This window comes from Perognathus longimembris, chromosome 8 (genome assembly GCF_023159225.1).
Source record: "Perognathus longimembris pacificus isolate PPM17 chromosome 8, ASM2315922v1, whole genome shotgun sequence".
Lineage (NCBI taxonomy): Eukaryota > Metazoa > Chordata > Mammalia > Rodentia > Heteromyidae > Perognathus > Perognathus longimembris.
Genome location: NC_063168.1, coordinates 70,893,017 through 70,915,203, shown reverse-complemented (window position 1 = coordinate 70,915,203; position 22,187 = coordinate 70,893,017).

Here is a 22,187-nt window from a genome sequence, read left to right as displayed (position 1 = left end):
TTCCCTAGCCTCATAGCTCATAATTCCTGTGTACTAACATAGTGTACATCCTAATGGAAGACTTAATATATATACACATACATACACATGTGTGTAAACAAACATATGCATACACATGTTTATGTATACATATATATACATATATATGTATACATAAATATATATCTCAACTCACCCCACATTGTACCCATGTTGTGGATTTTCATGAGCATTTTTTTTTCAGCAGATTCTGGGTCTTCCTTGTTTGGAAGTAGACATCAGGTACACATTCTCCATCCTCAAACTCTACGTAATTTTATTATATTCGTAATTTCAATACCTTCCTTCCTGCCTCCTCTTTTCATCAGTGCAAATAATTGAGAACTGACTTGCAGTTAGAGAAGCCTTATATTGAACAATTCCCTTTTTACAGAAGAGGATTTTTTTTTTTACTCAAAATTTTCTGCTTATTGCTTGAGCTAGAGAATAATAAATGCTTGATTACTTGTTATTTTATAGCTGCAAGTATTGTCTGTTTCTAGAAAACAGAGCTATTTGTTTATTATATTTGACAAAAGATTAGATCTATCACCTCATTACCTGGAGAGTATGTCTCCATCCATAATGTTTATCCCATAGTCTGTCTCCCATCCTACCCACTTCAATTATCTTTCCGTGTTCTTATGGCTTGCCATGCAATGCCTGAATTGCTAGGTCGTGAAATATTCTTATTGCAATAAGTCAACCTCTGACACATCCAAATATTTCTGTGAGAGGCATCAAAAGGAAGTACTTCATTTCTTTACAGAATTAATAAGATGTTGAGTCTTAACTGCAACTTTTTTTGCTAATTAAAATGCAATAACAATTCACATATTAAGATGTAATAAGAATTCACATAGGAGGTAAAGCTTAAATTCACTGTTGGAAATATTCATGACATTTCCATTTTATGTATTTGAAATTTTATTATTATTTCTTTATTTCAATATAGACACATAGACTAGATCTTATTACATCAAACAATGAGGAGGGAAAATATTTTATTGTTTATTGTTGCTTGGGATATTTTTCCACACAGAAGAATTTCTGATTAAAATTTGTTAAATATAAGGAATTTTCTGATTTCTACTAACTTTTCTTTCATTTTGTTTTATGCACACAAAAACTGTTGCATGTAAAACCCTGAACTCACAATTTCTACATATTAAAATAAATAAATTCAAATCATTAAGAATATTCTCAAGGGGGCTGGGGATATGGCCTAGTGGCAAGAGTGCTTGCCTCGTATACATGAGGCCCTGGGTTCGATTCCCCAGCACCACATATACAGAAAATGGCCAGAAGTGGCGCTGTGGCTCAAGTGGCAGAGTGCTAGCCTTGAGCAAAAAGAAGCCAGGGACAGTGCTCAGGCCCTGAGTCCAAGCCCCAGGACTGGCAAAAAAAAAAAAAAAAAAAAGAATATTCTCAAGATATGCTTATAGTTATTTTATAGCAACTTCTACTCAATCCATATACCAAGGCCAATATGTATATAGAAATCATTCGATTACACTAAACCTTGAAATACTTATTAGTATGTTAATGTTTATTATTCTATTGTTATTGCAAAGTTTGAAATTTTAAATGTCTGCCTCAAATTACTCTTTAAAATATAAATGTTCCACTGGTTAGTATTAATAGACCATTGTAGATATGCACCACTGGCTCAAAGCTGTAATTTTAGCTATTCAGGAAGTTGAGATCTGAAAATTATGTTGAAAGCCAACTGGAGTAATAAAAGTTTGTGAGATGCTAATCTCCAATTAGCCACTGAAAAGCTAGAACTTTACCGGAGCTCAAGTGACAGAGTGCTAGCCTTGACCACAAAAGCAAAGGAGCACTGTCCAGACATGGGTTCAAGCCCTAGGCCATGCACAAAATCAGTCAATCAAACAAACAACAACAAAAAATCTTGCCATTGTTATAAGCTTTCTCCCGAAATATGTGTGAACTATCATAGGCAGAAATACATTTTACAAGCTAAAAGTCCACATTGCATGGATACCTTAACTGTTTTACCGATCTCAGGCTTTCAAAATTTCCAGCCTTTTACTATATTACACACAGGTGTTTTTAAATAAATTGTTAATTTTGTGTTTATATGACACTTATATATTGATATTTATTTGTCAAGAGGGCAATTAAAAAAAATTGGCCAAAAAAATGTAGGAAGAAGGATTTGCCTTAACATTCAAAGATGAGTAGTTTACCATAGGCTCCCATTTTCTTAAGTATAACTGTTAGTACTAAATATATTCTTCCATGGGTGCTCAGTGTAATATAAAAGGGGCTTTATCAAGACATGAAGATTGTTTGGGGGACATAAAAACTTAGGTGGTAAAGAGAGCAATGCAAAGTATAAGAATCAACAGATTATAAAAACACCAAACTCCTACAGCTCAGTGTTCCTATGTGAATATGTAACTAACAATGAGGAATTTACCATTTTCTGACACCTGACTTAGTAGGAATAGGTAAGGAAAAAATATTCTTATTTCTTTATTCATTTGCTGGTCCCATAATTTGTTATGTCCTATTAGATAGCAAACTGACCATTAGACATTAGGCTAATCAGTCAAAGGAATAATACACTTGTTTCCAAAAAAACAAACAAAAAGACTAAGAATGATGCCCATTACATATTCTAAATGAAAGACATTATTAAAGAACCAGGTTATCATTCGATAGTATATAGAATATGCATTCATCTAAATAATCTAATTTTGAGTATTTTCATGTTTTGCTTTGGGTTAAAGCCAAAATATCAACACACATTTGAGCCCTAAAGTGGGTTGAAGTTATTATCGATTGTTAACTAATCACTACTGGTTTAAGCTTACTGGCAAAATTTTCTTCAGTCTCAAGATTCACTTTCTGAATTTATTAGGTATTTCAATTTTCAAAAAGTTGAGAAGGCATACAGCCAAGATTTTATGAGGATTTATAACTCTTTATTTCCTTAAATACATGACTGAAGCTAGTGCTTTAATAAGAGAGAGCAAGCTCTTAAATTTTAAAACAGCCTCCTAATGGCGAAAAGGAGACATGAATGGAAATTGTACTGTGCATCAAATATTTATTTGAAATCATAGAGCAGTAGTAGTAAATTTCTTTCTCAATCATTGAAGAGTTATGTTTGCTAGTTAGATGCTAGGACATCTAGTTGAAAAGGATAAATCATAGCACTAACAAGAGGAAGAAGATTTGCTGTGGAAAAAAAAAGAAAAGAAATAGTGAAAATGAAAAATCCCAAATAGAAAGGACTGATGAGAGTGGACCGAGTCTAATCAGGGCAGATGAAGACCAGGTTTGATGCTGGCACCACAGAAGAGATCTCGAAATCCACCCAGCACAGCACTTTCAAAGTGGCTCACTGTATTATCTAGTACATTACCAAATATTATCTGAAATATTTTGGCTTACCTTGAGCAAAAGTAGATTTAGTGTATGATCTGAGATTCATTAGCTGTATGGTGAAATAGAGTTTACATAGCTTACTCTTTGTAATGGATTTTCAAGGGTGTTAAGCTAATACCAATACGCATTAGATGTGGGTGCCCCCAAAAGCAGAGCTGTGAGACCTGATAGGACTGGAAGGATGGGAGGCCTCCTCCCAGAACTCTCAGAATGCTGAGCGTTTCCTGAAATGGTCCATCAGTCCTGGCTTGAAGGAAATTCAGATTTCTATCCTGGATGTAGGCTATTTCCACACCAAACTTTCTGGAAACTTGGGGATAGACAAAAGAACCTATGCTAACTGTACATCGTTTACTGCTTACCCCTGTTTCTTAAGATAAAAAGAAGTTGTTTATCACTTGAGTTAAATTTAGGACATGATTTGTGCTTGTGACTTCAATGATGGATTGCATTGCATTATTGGTGCTTGTGACTTCAATTGTGGCTTCACTTTCTGTGTATGCCCCTGTGCCTTATTCAGTGAATACCCTGGAAAATGGACCCAGGGCACTTGATGCTGGTGGAAGACTTCAGCCCCCTGGAGCTCCAAACCTGAGTTCCACAGTCCGGTGTCCTTTATTGTCTTGTCCTCTATTGCCGCAGGTTACAACATTAGGGATTAACACTGACTGAGTCCAGTGGCTCATGTCTGTGTATCCCAAGATACTCAGAAGGAATAGATTCCAAGGATGAGAGTTCGTGAGACTGCACCTCCACAGGTGATGTACTCCTGTTATCCCAGATGCATAGGACACATTAAACAGGATGACTGTGAACTGAGACAGACCCTGGGCAAAGAAGTATGAGACCCTATCTGAAAAAAAAAAATTTTAGGAAGCAAAGAATACTGAAAGTAAGGATGAATGTTACTGTGTTTTCAAACACACACATCTGAGTTCAAGCACTGGTATGGATTCACACACACACACACACACACGCCCATGTGTGCATATGTGCATATAAATGACACTTCTTTTTGTTGTGGTGCAGATTGCAAGGCCAGATATGCCCTTGAATCCAAGCCTAGTTCAGTTCAGGTCAGCAAAACATGATTGGCCCTCTGCTTTGACACTTGGGCCCTTTTCTCCCTGTGTTTTCTAGGATGGGTACAGTTATGCATGAGTTTTTCTTTGAAATACAAGATGTGAGTGTATTTTTCTTTATTATGAACATGTTTGTAGCACAATGCTTATTGTAAACCTTTAAATTGTCTGAAAAGAGTTTAGAAACCTATAAACCCATAATGACAAGAAAATTGCCTTGTCATTACAGTAAACCTGATGTCATTCTTAGAAAAGATAGTCTAGGAAATTTTCTATTTTTTAGCAGAAGTTTTCATTATAAAAATCATTTTTTAAAAGTCCAGTTTACTTTCTATGAATATAGAATGTTGTTATAAAACAATCATCCAAAAACCATCTAAAAATAAACAAACAATCTTAAAATCCTCTCCTGTCTTCACCTTTTGAGATTTTTTTTCTAGAGGTAGACTGTGTTCATGATGTTTAATTCAGATGGAAATTGCTGCTGTTCCTACTGTTACTATTTTCAGTAAGTTTGAAACATCTTAATGGAATATTTCTTGAACAGTCACTTCATTAAAGTCCCTGTGACAGACAATTCTTCCAGAGGACAGAGTCTAAGTCTGTTTACTTCCCAGGGCTTGATGTCTGATAGGGGCTAAGCAGCTGGGTGGAATGCGGAGGCCTCCATCTACCTCTGAGAAGCTTGTACCATCAGGCTTGTGGCATGTTGACCCACGTGCCAAGTGAGTTTTGCCCTGATCTCGCTTTAAGTGTGTTTCTTTCAATGAACTCTACCTTAAGACAGAGAGATGAATTGCGCACATCGTGCTCTGTTCCTCCCTGCTCATGGAGAATCATTACATAGAAATATAAAGGGATGATGGGCTTGCCTGGAGATGCCCTTGATTAAAACAAAGAAAGAGAGGAGGCTGGCCAGGAGAGAGGATGCCTGCCCTCTTCAGTGTCTGAATGCATCTTCCCCGTGAGTCAGCAGACGTTATCTTACTAAATGTTAGAAGATTATGCTAATTAGGGAACATGGAGAGACAGGAGAAGGAATAAGCTGAACATTAATTTAGACTGCTTAGAGCTTTAACTAAAATCATCCCTGACCACAAGGGGAGAAAAGAATAACTTGGACAATCTTTTAATAACACAGAGTTACAAATGAATATTCTTTTTCTGAATCATTGTTACCCAACCATATAAGGAGAAACATTTGAAAACCAATACTTTAAAAAAAAAAAGTCAAAAGAAATTTCTCTACCCGCTACTTCAGAATAAGAGTATCTTGTGTTTTTTATTTTATTTATTTCGTCTTCTTTTAAGTTCAGGGGGTGAGAATTTGTTATCTCATTGAACTGTAAAACAGAGAACAAAACAAAAAAACCTCTGTAGGAAACTATTCTTGAAATGCTTTGTCATTGAAGCGTTGGAGATGACATCTTTTAGGACTATCTACCTGACAGTGATTCTGCTATGCCGGGCCCGTTGTAGCCGTGATTATTTGCTCTGCTGACAAGTCAACAGACGCTAAACTTTTTAAAGCATTGAGAGGTTTAACAGTATTTCTACATTTCTAAAAATGATATGAAATATTTAAAGAAGGCTTACGGTTTCAGAAAGCAGTAAAAAAAAAAAGTCTCTAGAAGTCTCCGTGTTTTCTGATCATAAATCACCCAGTTGAGGTCTCACGCTGCTTAATGAAGGGTCCGTTTGGTGCCATTTGGATGTGGGGGACAAATTCTCTGAACCCTCAGGCACTTATTGTTGAAAGGAATGCAAGCCCTTTGCTTCCCTGTAGAAACCAGCAGGAAAGTAGGAACTCTGACCAGTTAGATTTCTATCACCTCGTCCTGGAATTTCATGATTGAAACTAATCAGGCAGACTGAGGAAAGCATTTTGATGAGATAGAGATGCTGACAAAAGACACAAAGGTGATGATGGGGTTTGAACAAAAACACCAAAGGAACAGGAGACTAATGGGAAGTTAAGGAACTGTCCCAGTAGGAGAGAGAATGAGAGAAGAATGAGCTTCCTTATTGCTTGAAAGTGAGAGGGTCGAATGGAGAGGTAATCCCAAGAGAAAGAAATATTGCTTATGGAACAATGAGCTGTTGTCCTTTCTATTAACTGAGGAGATGTGAGGATTTTGTCAAGAAGAATTTAGTTTGAGTGTTGCAAATGACATCCTTGTTTCTGATAGGAAATAGAGAATCTCTATTTCCAAGTAAACGTGAGCATTTCCTTGAAGAGAAATGTTGACAGTACTCTAACATCAACATCATTCAAAACTACAAATTTGTTTGAGATTTCTTTCTGCCTTTCCATTCTGCATTAGATATTCCAAGAGAACACTAGTATAGTCCAGACCGGAGGCCACATTTTTATTTTGTTGTTTGCTTCTAAATCATTTCCCAAATGGAAGCTTGAGTTAGAAAATTCTAGTGAGTTCTAACACTAAATCACTCCATAGGAAGTTTTAGAATTTGCAACATAAAATATATTGGATTATTGTATTATCTTAGTGTTCATTTTAAAAGTGAATTGAATTTAATGTCTGCTAATGGAGAGCTTATTTCAAATTCATTCTTCTAGGGATTTTCTTTCCCTATGTCTGTATTAAAGGCTTTGGAGTCTGGCAGAAGAAATGGATGACTATAGTGCTAAACAAGTTGATGAGTGAGAAGAACCTGAAAAAGTTTTGAAAATAGGAGTTCTCCTTTCTGAATGCAGCACTTGGATGTGTGAGGATGTGAAACGAAGCCATGAGGTGGGTAATATTAGAAAATAAACAGTATTTAACCTTGCAGAAACAAACAGGATGCAGGGAACCAAGCCATGAATACACTATTTGGGGAGAGGGAAGGAAGAAAAGCTGAAATATGGTGGGAAAGAAGAGAAAGGCTGAGAAGTGTGAGAGAGGAAAGAAAAAAAATGATAAGAATGGTGTAATTCAAACTACAGGTTAAGGTAACCTGTGAAGCTTTATAAAATGTTAGAACCTGAGAACCAGTATTAATTACCTAATTAAGTTATAATTGTTTCAGATTTCTTATTGGCTTGAAGTTCCCTTTCTTTGTGGAGGGCACTGTTGCCCTGTAAAGACCATGTTATAAAGAAATGGCTAGATGAAAGCAGGTTGCTTCTACCATCACTTGACTAGAATTGCATGGTTTACATACAATTCCACTCTTTTAATGTATTAAAATTGTATCAATGCCTTATTCTGTTGTGTTAAACTTAGCTCATATTACTATTACTCATCTGAAATAATATATAATCAATGCTATGCTTTCCTAAACAAATTACCTAAATAATTTTATGCTTTTAAAACACTCTCATGGGCTGGGGATATAGCCTAGTGGCAAGAGTGCCTGCCTCGGATACACGAGGCCCTAGGTTCGATTCCCCAGCACCACATATACAGAAAAAACGGCCAGAAGCGGCGCTGTGGCTCAAGTGGCAGAGTGCTAGCCTTGAGCGGGAAGAAGCCAGGGACAGTGCTCAGGCCCTGAGTCCAAGGCCCAGGACTGGCCAAAAAAAAAAAAACAAAAAAAAAAAACACTCTCATATTGTTCGTATGTTTCCTCCCATCAGAGTGGATTTTGGAATCATTTTCACTACTCCACAAGAAAAACTTGCCTGCTGAGAGACTGATTTCCATGGTGTTCATTGCTGACATTTTTTATTTCCTTTGGCTCTGCCTATATAATGCCCATATTTAGCTAGATTTTAATGAAGAATTCTAAAATATTCTTTCACTTTTTAAGTTCACTTACAGTGATTGGTTCTTGTTCTTTAAATATGTTTGTTAAGAGCCTGCCCATCAGATGACAAGCGGATAATTGTTACAAGTTCAGGCTCTGCCTGTAAATGTATTATGTTTTTCTCTCTGCTTCTTTCCTGAGTTTCCAGCTCTGCTCTTTGACTTGGCAGTTTAACATTGTGCCTATGTTTTGCATTCTTTTATATACTTTGGCAGAAAAAATGTGCTATAATTATCTGTTCCTGCTGATGAAATTCATTTTCTTTTTTTTTTCTGCAAACCTCTCCTTTTGTTATACAGAACTAGAAGAGGAGGTTTTCTTGAACCGACCCTTTAGCCGCAAGAGTTCAAAGGTATGCTTTTCATTTATCACTTGACTTCTGACCTAGCCTTCAGGATCAGATATATCTTAGCTGACATTCACATTGAAAGGAGGAATCATGAACTGTGAGATCTGAGACTCACACTGCTCTTAGTTCTCCCTTACATTCTTTTAAGGTGACTATTGAAAAAGATGGAGATGTGAAATTCTGGTTGATACACAAAAAGAGTTCCATCTCTAAGAATAGCAAGTAGGGTAAATATTTTAGAAGATGTGTTATTGAAGCAGGACATGTGGGTAGGGATTGCATAGGAATGGAAGAAAATGTCACTGATTCCATAGTCAGATGGTGAAAAGCGTATAAAGCAAGTTTTGCAGAATAAGATACTTTCCAGTGAGGACATGGGTTCAGGGCCTTCCTAGGACTGGGTAAGCCAGGTAATTGCAAAGCAAATGAAAGAAAACAAGGAGCCTTTAGATCTTTAGAGAAGTCCTATATGTTTTATGAAACTACTGGCTCCTTTCGATGAAATTAGGGCTTACTACAGCATTACTGCAGGAAATACAATTACAGTTAATCTTACTTTGAGGAAAATGTGAGCGTTGTGGCTGGCAAGCTATAGATGACAACATTAAGACCAGAATAATGTTCAAAATTAATTGTGCACATGGTTCCCTGATTCCAGAAGCCATAAAAGCATTTTAATAGTGACTTCCTTATGATAGATATGCACTTAAGCAGTCTTCAAAAGATTATCTGTAGATGTCCTTTTTAATATATACCAGAAGAAAGGAAGTATAAAAATATTTATCTCATTAAATGAATCTGAGAGGAGTTTTATCTGCACTTAAAATTGTCATGCTTTTCCATTCTTTAGGCTAATCTTCTGCTTTAATTATTCTGGTAATTATTAATTTATGGTATTATTCATTTGTGTTCCCTCTGATTCAGTGAAGCAATGAAAATTGGGGAGAATGTTATGAAGTAGGAGATGTTATCATCATATACTCCCGAATTTTCACTTGAAAGAATGATTTAGGAGTATTATACTAGATTTTCTTTGAGAACAGAGTATTATTAATTAGAAACTAGCTTTTATTTTTCTAAATAAAGTGACACAACCTTTTAATGTTTAGTGTGAGGTTTGTTTTGTATCATTGCGAATCTAATCAGATTTGGAGATTCTACAAAATATCTCTTATGTAGATCTTTTAACAAGATAGTATTTCTTCTCTTTTCTTCTCTGGCTACTTTCCATTGTCTACTACATTTTTAGAAAGTTTCAATCATACTTTGAGTGATTTACTCAACCAGTTTTCACTTTTATCCATTATTATTACCTAAGAGAGTTCTATTAGCTCTTTTCATTGTTATATTTTAATAGTTCATATCCTCGAATCATTGGGTAATATGCATAATAAATATTACGTTATCTACCAGTTATGTCCAGAACGACAACAAGCTTCACCAACAAATTTATAAAACATATTAATTGGCAACACGAAGTAGACCAATGTAGAGGATTATGTGTTTACAACGAATGGACACAGTCTGACTTCCTCTTGCACACATCAACTCTCCAGGGCTTTCTTCTTCCACCTTTTAGGAAAATAGAGTTACAGAATTCTAGAAAATTATTCAAAGGATTTTGAGAACAAAAAAAATTCAATGGAGATCGATAGAAACAACTTAGATAGTTAAGTAGTTGGGTACATACTGTCTGAAAATAATACACATGACTCTAAAGTCATGTTCTTTGAATTGCCCATAAAAAGATGAAAAGTTTAGAGGAGAGGTTGTGATGGGAATTGCTCTATTTTCTTAGAGCTGGCCATTTGTTCTGAGATGTAATATGGCAAATCAATTTGCTAGATGTTTGTGTTAGAGTAGAGTACACTCCAAATACTTCTGTGGACGGAGAAGCTATGAATCACAATGAATTCTAAAACCTCAGTAAAATTTTCCCCTAGGGAAAAATAAATGATTGATTCATGACATAAGTCACATATTTTGGCAGAAGGACAGTTTAGTAATAATTGAACCACTGAGTAGACAACATCATACTTGTCATTTATTCTTAATATTCTATCAGGAACGGAACTTTTTTCAAAAAATTATGCCTGGCACAGTCCTCACTTGTGGACTCATTATGGAAGCATAGTGAAGAGTTTACATATAGTTATAAAAGATATTACAAATTTATATAGGTAATAGCATTTCCATTAAAAGTTCAAAGATGTTTCTCAGAGATGAGACATAAATGAAGATAAGAAAAACATCAATCACTGGAAACAACTTTATAGAGCATTAAATAATCAGAAAACAACAATGTCCTTTGATTCCCTTTTCCCTTCCCAAGCCAATCTCAGAAAGCCACATTGTTCCATTTTGTATATGTACATAAATAATTTGGGTATATTCACCCTCCTTCTCCTTCTCTATTAACTCTTTCATACAGAGTCGTGAAAGGCTAAGAGCAGAGCACCACAGTCTGATGCCAGTTTGTGCAAAAATGTTCACAGTTTCTATCTGCAGGGAGAAAAGTTAGACAAGGTGGCATATCTCTTTTATGCATACAAGGGTTGAAAGTAACATGCTACCCTAAAATAAGCAGCAAAACCCAGTTCAAGGCTGGGTACAGAAGCTCATGCCTACAACCAAAGCTACTCAGGAGCCGGAGACCTGTGAGACTGAGGTTTGAAGATAGTGGAAGTAGAAAAAGCTGTGAGATTCCATCCTCAACTAGCTAGCAAAATATTCCCATGTTGTTTGCAAATTATTGTACAAGAAAAGTACACAAATAGGTTTTATGAAACCACATATTAAAATGTCAGTATGTATTTTATAAAATGATGAATAAAAACATGTTCTGTTGATAAATATATAATACTTACAATGACATTTTCAAATCCTTTGTTAAATAAGGTTTTAATGGACATCTACTACTTGCCAGCCCCTAATCTAGGTGCAATGGAAACAGTTATGTACAAGAAACGAGGAGTTATTTCTGGAGCTGTCAATTAGAAAAATGAAAACAAACACAGAAGTGTTGGTGTCAAATTGTGTCATGCTTTTCTATCACTGAAAGCTTTTGGAAAGAGTTGGACAGACTTGGATCTTGAGGAATATTTCCCAACTCACTGAATGACTTTCAGAGAATAATATTATGCTTTTCTGTGTTCCAAAGTACCATGAAAATTTAACCATGACTTAAAACAGCAATCTATAAAACCTAAATATTTGATATCCAATTATGTATATAATAACATTTATAGCAATAGAAAAGAAGCCTGATATTTTAAAAAGCAGAGAAATTATGCTGCTTCAACGTTCTTTGGTAGTGTGAAGGCCATTACCCTGTTTAGAATTTATAGGAAAGAAAGTTGCTCTTAGACAACCTGAATCTTGGTCAAATTAACAAATAAGACAAGAGTAGTATCTAAGGTTAACCATCCCATTCAAAATGAATTTTAACTTGACAAGTATCTAATTAGTGCTACATATTATGATTAAGACTTCAGTTTTCTAAAAGTTTATGGTTTAATATTGGGCAATCACATAAATAAAATGTTTATCTTCGTTACATATTATAAATAAAACTACTTACAGAAACTAAGATATTTAAAACCATAGATAAGAGAAATATTGTTTCTTTTTACTAGACAAAGCTTCCAAAAATAACGTGCGATCCTCTTCTTTTAACATCCCAAATCAGCTTTCAATCATACCCAGAAATGTTCAGTCATTAAAACAAAATGTCTCCCAGCAAAAAATGGGAGATATTTTCAAGACAGCAATCATAATATCTACAAAATGACAAAGACATGGGGCAAGCAGTTCTCAAATCCCTCATTGTGCAGCACTGAAGACAGTGAAGTAAAGTAATGCTGGCCTGAACTTGCAAAGGATGTGAAGGAGTTGTGATGGCTCCCATCCCCATCGCTTAAGAGGCGGGTGGATATGGACAGGTACGCCAGCTCCCAGAGACCCAGAACAAAGGCATTAGAGAGCCAGAAGAAGATACTCTGTGTTGATTGAGCCCCACCCACATGGCGCCTGATATATATTGTAAGCACATAATAAACATGAGCAATTAGTATTCCAGCGTCGGCACTACCGGATACATTAAAACTTCATTTATTCCTGTGTAACCTGTTCAATAGATGTTTCTGTGTAGGCTTAGAGCTCATCCTCATTAACATCCTACTTTCATTGAGGGTATGTCTTGCTCCCCTGCATTCTGTCTACACACTTGACCACTGTTAGCATAATTAGGTGAACAGCTATTGAGGATCTACAGGGATCAACACAAACAAATAACGAATAACCACTCACACCTTTATATGTATATCAGCTTCAGCAATAATCAGGAAGAGAGTAAAGGATAACAAAAACCTCTGTTCCCAAGAATTCCTCACAAAAAAAATCCATGGTAAACTGAGTCTTGTGCTGATCTCTCCCTGTGTCCACCTTTCTCTACCTCAATATTCATCCATCACGATGCCTTGAATTTCTATTCCAGAAGTACCCAATTTTCCTCCTGAGTAGTGTACTTTTCTCACCCTCATATTTCTACACAAAGTTCCAGATCAGTGCTATCAGTTCAAATATAAAGAGGTTGAATAAAACGGAAAGAACACTAACCTTGCTTTTTCTAAAGAGTATTTTAATTCAAGTTGATGGAACAAAATAGTGCATCCTGGGTATTTTAACCAATGGATATTTATTTCCTACAGTCCTAAAGGCTGGAATGTCTAAGATGAAGGTAGCCATGGTTCTTGAACAGGGGCCTGTTCCTGGTTTGCAATGGTCACTTTCTTGCTGCGTCTTCAGATGTATCTTGGAGAGAATGGAGAAAGAAAACCTCTGTTCATTTGCTATTTATTTAAGTACATCAATGACTTCATCTCATATCAACCTAATCAACACTTCAAAGCTTTTCTTCATAATGGTATTGACAGTATATGAGATTTGGAGGAACACAAATAATTAGTCCTTAGTAAGGACTTATCTCCTTTTAAAGATAGAGTCTAGATGCCATTTAAATGATCAAAAATTAATATGTGGAGAAATTGGTTTTATATCAACTCCTTGGAAAAAGTAGCTATGTTTTGACTGATTCTATTAATTATGGAAGTTACAGTACGAGGCTAAACATTTTATATTGAGAAATAATTTTACTTGTGAACTATTTGGGGGGCAATAATCCACAAATTAGGACTTCATTATTTACTAATGAATTCTAATAGGATTGTTTAAATCATACTCATAAGAAATGTTTAAAATTATATCCCAAGCATAAGGAAAAGAAATTTTCCTAATCAGAGCGCAAATTACCTTGCATATCAGTGGGGTTTAATGAAGTACATCAGTATTCATTTATTTTAAATACTATAAAACTCAGAATACAAATTACATGCAAATCTGCACTTAATATTATCACTAAGTAGCTACAATGTCTATTGTGACCCACAACCTTATTATTTAGCATATTCTTGCATCTCTTAAAGGCGTGTTAAATTCTGTTCCTGGCTCTTAGAGAGACAGAGAATCGTGGAAATCCATCACTCTGTGAAGCTTAGAGTTCAGGTTTGCCTTATGAGAACCTTGATGTTCTAGAACAATTAAATGTCATGCTGCTTTTCAGGGAAAGATGAAGTTTGCCAGTCTTCATCTGGAGCAGAGGGAGGTGATCCATGCCTGCTACCCCAGTTAGGGGGCACAGTTGAGTACACTTGTCAGTCTCAGCAACATGAAGTCTCCAGGAAGGTAGTTGTTATCCCAGGTTGTTTGGACCTAAAGCAAGACCCTCCCTCAAAAATAATCCAGGCAAAAAGAGCCAAGGAAAATATACCCTTGAAGTTCACCTGGTAGAGCACTTGTCTTGTAACAATGAGACTCTGAATTTAATCCTCAGCACTATCAGAGACAGAGACAGAGACAGACAGAAATACTGAGACGTGGGGAATAGAGGAAAGGACAGGAAGGACAAAGATCAAAAGGAGGGGAGAAGAGAGGAGGGGAGGAGAAGAAGAGAGGAGGGGCAGAAGAAGAGATTAAGTAAGTTTCCTGGGAGAGAGCGAAATTAGGGCTAGGTCAAAAAGGTAAGTTTGTGTTAGATTTATGTCAAGGGAAAGAATATGCAATTTACTTTCAAGAGAACATAGGGCTATAGAAAGCTTGAGCGGAATATGACATAGCGAAAGTGATTTTAGAAAGTGAAAAAGGTTAAAGTAGATGAAATTAGGAAATATTTACTTGACATGCTCCAATGTATAGCAGTTAATTCCAGGTGCTGGGGTGACAAGAATTCTTCATACTAAATATGAGTTCTACTGTCATTTAGGAAATCGATTCATAAACCAGACATTTCCCTGAGGTCCTAGGACTTCACTTGCTTTGGCAAAAAGCTATTATATAAGCCTGACTTGGAACCAACAAGGTATTAGAGATCACTACAGGAGAGGAAAACAGTATCACCTGCTTACAAAGCAAATCAAAGCCCTGGCTTATAGCAGTAAGAGAGCCTTTCACTCTGACCAAGTCTAATGGCTTTCTTGTGAGGGAAAAGGCAAAGATATTTATATATAAAGTTGATCAATTTGAGATTATAGGTAGCTTTCCATGCAGAACCTGGTAGAGATTGAGTATTGCTTCTGACATAATAGCACAGCGCTAGTATACATAATGAGGCATTTCTTTTAAAAACATGAATGTAGACTACCTAGTTTAGTAATCTGCTTTTCTTTGCCAGAATAACAAAAATCCTCGAGACAAATGACTAAGCTACTTCTAACACTGTCATCCTCAGAAGGAAATGTCTAGAAAAGATTTACTCATGAATAAAGTAGTGGTCTTTTGCTTTCCTTCAGTCTCCCTACTTCGAATTAAATAGCATATATTACCTAAATCAGATCCTCTAAAAAGGATCCAACTGTTTCTTTTTTTCAAGTCTTCAGTCTTTTCCATATACCTGATGTAGACTAAATATCTAATAAATGTTTGGAAGTGGATGATGCATTGAAGCAATGAATGCCAAATTTAAATAGCCTCTTTTTGCACTTAGGAAGTCAAGGGCTTTTGAGGTAAAGAAATTTGCTATTGATCTAGTACATTCTAGTTGATAGTCCCTGGGAGGCTCAAGGCAAGAGGCATTCAATGGGAGAATAGCATGAAGAGAGGAAAATATCCATGGGACATAGCTGATGAGTGGGATTGAGAAACCCTCATCCCATCCCTAAATCCACGGGTGAATGCATTGTGAAATTCTTTATCACTGTTTCTAATCACATTTCCTTGTGTCTCTGATCTGATAAGAATGATTCTCATGCTATGTCTCTCATGATTGAGTCTGTGAGGCTACACAGCACTCCTTGGGAAGACGCACGGTGCCCAGATCCTTCCACTCATCATCCCTCCGCCTCCCACCAAGTCCTCTGTGGGCAAGTAACACTCCTGTGACTGATGCATTCTGGAGATAGAACGTCATGAATCACGAAGGGCCTAAACACCTTTGTCCTGTTTGTCTGTGGTTTCCCTAAAATTACAGCTAACAGTGTGTCAGTTCTTCCTCTGCAACTGTGTTCCAACTATGTCTGGTACTCACTGGAATAGCTGAGACACAATAGCTGAGTAAATGAATGCTTTCAAATCTCTCTCTCTCTCTCTCTCTCTCTCTCTCTCTCTCTCTCTCACACACACACACACACACACATTAAATACACAATTAGGTGTCTCTGTGATGTTTCTATGTGTACATATACTATATCCAGATCAAATGTCCCCCTCTACCACTCTCTCTTTCATGTTCTCCATCTTGTTCTTAAAACTCTAACTGCTTCCTTGTTTTATTACCATATGTATATGTTATGTCTTCAACTCCATCAACTCTCATTTACCCTATCTTTCGCCCTCCCCACAATGGTACCCTCTCTCCAACATAGACAGTTACATGCTTTCTTTAATGTGTATGAATTGTACAAAGGGGTCTCACTGTATTATTTCACCCATGTAAATGGTATATATTTAATCAAAGAATTCCCTCCATTGCCTTCTTTCCCTGACTTCTAACCCTTTATTGTTCAGTCACTTTCAATGAGACAGATACCTTATATGGTCTTCATACATAGGAGCAAATTTTTATATTATTCAGTATCCATCATGCATTCTTACTCCCTCTTCCCTCCTTCCTTCTCTTTCTTCTTGTTTCCCTCTCTCATCCCTCAAAATTGTCCTATGATTGAAATTAGGATTGCTCTGTCATAGTTTGCTACTGGAGTATATAAACCAACCAGTTACACCAAATATAATGCACTTAGAAGAAAAGGAAAATAACACTATACATGCACAAGCCAATATATTTCTTATTTCAGTCTTCCCAGGTTCATCAATGAGATGAGAGCAAGGCTGCTGTGTACAGGGAGAAGAAGAATAAAAGCAATGGAATTAGCTTTGTGCATAATTTCTATTGTGCTCCTAAAACAAAATACACATGTTCTTTCTCAGTAAATGTAATTTCTATACCTTGGTTATGTTCAGAACCTATTACTCTAAGTGTACCTGGTTTGCATATGATGCTTCTGGATTAATTAAACTCCATTTAATTAATCAGAAGTACTTCTCTCTTAATCTCCATGCTGTCCACTCAAGACAGAGAGTGATCACTGTAAACTGTTGAATAAATGTACTATTCATTGGGACCATGCTGGTGACTTTAGACCTTAAAATATGGCTATGTATGTACCTGGCATTGGATGTGGCTGAAATACCTTCACTGTATCATTTTAAAAGGTTGAAACCAATCAAGTGGAAATTTCAGTTGTGATGGCATGTCAGGATCTTTTGTTATATATAAAGTAATAACAAAACTAGATCTACCTGAAATCCTTCCTGAATAAATTTTCCAACCTAAATCCTAGTCATTATATATAAAGCAGGCACCAGATTTAAAAGGTAGAGAGAAGATATAGGCCTAGTTTGAAACTTCAGTACCCAAGGAATCACATAGGTTAATTGTCTGGGATTTCTTTTCTTTTTTTATTGGGTGGGGAGGGCGAACATATCTATCCAAGTTGAAGTCACAGAAGCCAGCAATCCTCAAACACAAACAGGTTTTGAAAAATAAAATTACAAAATAAATAAGAGAGAAGAGAACATATTATAAAGAAGAAAAGGAAAAGAAAAGGCTTAACTTCCCAACTCAAGTGAATCTTGCCCTCCACAGCCAAGAATGGGAGTAGTCCAGCAGAGAAGGAATTAATCTAGACAACAAATGCTTCTCTCTAGCTAAAACATACAGGGGGAAAAAGAAGAACTCACTTTCATGAGTAATTACAGAGTTGTTAGCTCAGATTTCCACCCTCACCAGGCTAACACAAGATACCTCAACAGCCCAGTAATCCCACTCTACCCCTCTGGATGGAGAGGAACCATGGTCATTATGTTAAGTCTTGTCCACTGGTAGTAAGTGTTCCACCTTCCCTGCACAGTTTCAGCCAGGGCCGTTGACCTGCCTCCAGTTGTGCTGAGGGGCTACATCTGCTCTGCAAGAGAAAGGTCAGAAAACACCTAGTCTTGACTCAAGGCCTCTGGGCCCACACAGAGCAGTAACAAGGTCAATAGTGAGACTTCGAGGAAGAGCAGTAACAAAGGTTTTCCCATCTTCCTAGGCAGAAGAAGTTCAATGGAGAGCCATAAGGAAATCAGGAAATCCCACCACAGCCCAAAGAAACAAAGAGCGCTTACTTGATGAGGTTGCCGATGGGGAAAGCTGGGTTTTCTGTGGTACAAGAAGGACCTAATCCTTGGGGGTTGGGAATATGGCCTGGTGGCAAGAGTGCTTGCCTCAGATACATGAAGCCCTAGGTTCGATTCCGCAGCACCACATACACAGAAAAAGCCAGAAGTGGGCGCTGTGGCTCAAGTTGGCAGAGTGCTCACCTGGAGCAAAACGAAGCCAGGGACAGTGCTCAGGCCCTGAGTTCAAGCCCTAGGACTGGAAAAACAAACAAACAAGAAGGACCTAATCCTTGCCTTCCTCACAGAAAAAAGGTACCAGGACTCAGAATGTAAACTAGACATAAGATTCAGGGCCCTATATTACAATACCCAAACATCTGTAGTTTGGGTTTTAGTAAATCATTTATCTCTGATCTAAATTGAATGCAATCTGTGAAAACGAAGAATCAGTAAGTGGACATCCTAAACATTGAAAAACTTCTGAAAAACCAACGACCCCAAGTAGTTTCAAGAGAAATAAGAAGTGACAATAAAACATGACACATCAACATTTGTGAGAGATCCCTCTCTTTAGGAGCAAGTTTGTGACTTTAATAAAATGTTAATAAATATAGAATTCTAAAATCTATTATCTAAGAACCTGAATCAGTGGCCTACAAAAATAAAAGGCAAAATAATCACATGAGACAACTTATCAATTCATCATGTACTCTTCATTTTCACTTTGGGGTGAATATTAAAGTATAAAAATAAAAACCCAGGAATGAAATAGGTACAAAGTTAGGAATCAGAAAACTCAGCTAATAACTGTAGTAGTGACCCCAATGCCAAATATCTAAATGCCAAGAATAAAGGTTTATCATATGTGCTATCTTAGTCAATCTTAATTCTAATTATTTCCACCTGTCAACTTGGATAACAATCTGTCACTCATTAAATCCAGGGTATGTTCAATATTGTGAGTAAAGAGTTTTGTTTTTTTTTTAATGGATTGGGTGTATATAGTCTTGTTATATGTTTAAGCTGATTGTTTTATTCTCTTGGAGTAGTGAGCATAGAAGATGAAATTGCAGCAATGTACTAAAATGAATTATTTCTGTCAAGGCAATGATCTAATTGCACAGGGCTAGGGAGATTGGAAAATTGCTGGGGCCTGGGAATGTGGCCTAGCAACACAGCGCTCACCGAGCATGCACGAAGTCCTAGGTTCGGTTCCTCAGCACTACATAAACAGAGAAAAGCAGAAGTGGTGCTGTGGCTCAAGTGTAGAGTGCTAGCCTTGAGCAAAAGAAAGCCGGGACAGTGATCAGGCTCTGAGTCCAAGCCTCACTATGACAAAAAAAAAAAAATGCTAAGAAATGAGGGAGACAAAAAACGACCACTAAAATAAAACAAATAAAAATTAACAGACTTAATGACTTGCTGGCTTGGAGCAAAGTCTATTACATATTTGGAAACATTTCACGTATGTTTTTTGACTTCTTGTAGCAACAAACAAAATGAAGGGCCAGAATTTTATTAATAGGTTATTGGATCTTTGAAAGCAGTCTTGAATTTCCACCTGATATATCAAATACCTAGAAAAGTGTCTAACTTCTAACTGTTGAAGCTCCTAAGCTTGCCTGCCTAAAGACTAAGTCAAGTAATGAGTAGATGAATAAATGGTTGAAAGAATGGCTAAATTAAGACAACCACATTATGAATCTGTCTATCAGTAACAATTTAAAAACCACTTAGGCACATGTTTCACTTTGCCCTTTGAGTAGCTAATCCCTGACAGTTTGTTTTCATACCAAGAAAGAAAGGTAGCCCAGGAAAAACATGACATTTTCAGAAATAAGAAGAAAATCAGACACACCCTACATTTTGTGAAGATGAATCAGACTAATTCCACAGAATATACAAACCAACTATAAACTAGCTACTTCTCATTCTTCCCAAAGCATGCTCTGATGAGAACTCTCTATGGGGAGTCCCAGTGCTAGAGTTTGGGTATCTGATGAACTAATAATGAGGGTTTGGTAGAATCAACATTCTACTCTGCGTGAAGAACCATAGAGGGAAAATTTGTTTGTAGAGAAACTATAAGGAGATTGTGTGGCCATGTAAAAATATCCTAAACATGCAGATGTATTAAATTAATGGATTTTCTATGTATATGTGCTGCTACTGGAGCTTGAATTCAAGGCCCTTCCTTTCCTCCCTCCCTCCCTCCCTCCCTCCCTCTCTCCCTCCCTCTCCCCCCCTCTTTATCTCTGTCTCTCTCTCCTCCTCTCTCTCTCTTATTGTTTTAAATTCATAACTGTCACTCTACCACTTGAGCCATGTTTGTTGTTTCAGCTATTTGCTTATTGACTGGAGGTAAGGTTTCAGATTTGTCTTCCTGGGACTGGCTTCAAACAGCAGTCCCCAGAACCCATAGCTCTATGTGGCTAGGATTGAAGGTAAACAACTGGCAACCACATGAATTGAAAGATTTTTTTAAGCGTTATTGCTTCACAGATTCTCACATTCATCTTTTTGTCCAAACTGTTTCCTTCTCTTTGATCTTTGCAAGATTTCCCTAAAATCTTCAGACTTCATTATTTTTGCATATGCCTTCCCATATCAAAATATATTCAAAGATTTACTTATTTCATATGAGGCTCCTTTTTATTTTTCTATTCAGGGCTATTTCTCAAGACTCTATTTCACACTTTATTCTCCAATACATCAAACATCCTCATTCCCTCTGAATGTTATGTAAGTTTATGGCTTTTTGGGTTCTTCTTGACCTTGTGTTCTTTCATCTGAAAGGCTCTCCTCTCCCCTTTTCTTTGTAAGATGGAGAGGCCTACTTGTTCACGAGCCCAAACTAAATATCCTCTCTAGAACCTGTGTGCCAAATCTCTGAATGTGAGGAAGCAATCCATCCTTGGATTTTTACTAATTATTCATTCATCACTTATGCTACACACCCTATTTTTTGACATACTGTGATTAAACATTTCTTTCCCTCATTAGAATTTTACCATTTCAGGAGAATTCCAATCCAAACCCATACTGAACCCTGTGACCTATCTGAGTAATAAAATCTTCTTCTGTAATATTCACTGGAATATTTTGAAACAATAAGAAGAACTACTTGCACTATTATAGTGCAATTCTATTTGGAGGTTTATGAGTTACATTTACTGAGATAGAACAAACACAAACAAAGAAAAGCATCACTAAAGCATTAACATGAAGAGTAGAGCCCAAGACTGTTCCGGGAATCAAAATGTTGAATTTAATTAATCAATTTTTTTTTAAATTTTGTGCAGGTCTGAGGGCTTGAACTCAGGACCTGGGCACTGTCCTTGAGCTTTTTGATTCAAGGCTTGTGCTCTACCACTTGGGCCATAGCTCTGTTTTTGGTTATATGTTAGTTAATGGGAGATAAGAGTCTCAGGAACATTTTTATCTGGACTGGTTTCAAACTATGATCCTCGGGTCCCAGCTTCTGCATAGATAGGATTATAGGTGTGAGCCACTGGCGACCAGTTGGTTAATTTTATTTTTTGTGGTACAAAAAGTTACATTCCTACCCTTCCAATTATCAGTAGCCATGAAATTAAAAGTCTTGGTGTTACATAAGAGTGTTGGCGTTAGCTTTCTATAGTGAATATGCTTGCTTTGTTTTATGTTATTTCCTTTGAAAAGCTATTAGGTACTCTACAACACTCAAGAGATTATTTCTTTTCAAATTGAGCTTCTTTAATTTCAGATACATAAATTGGCTATAATTCAGAATGAAATGTGTCATTATAGTAAAATAGCATTTATAAATGTTCATAGATGTTAAATTATAAGCCATTCAGACTGCTTAAAGAATG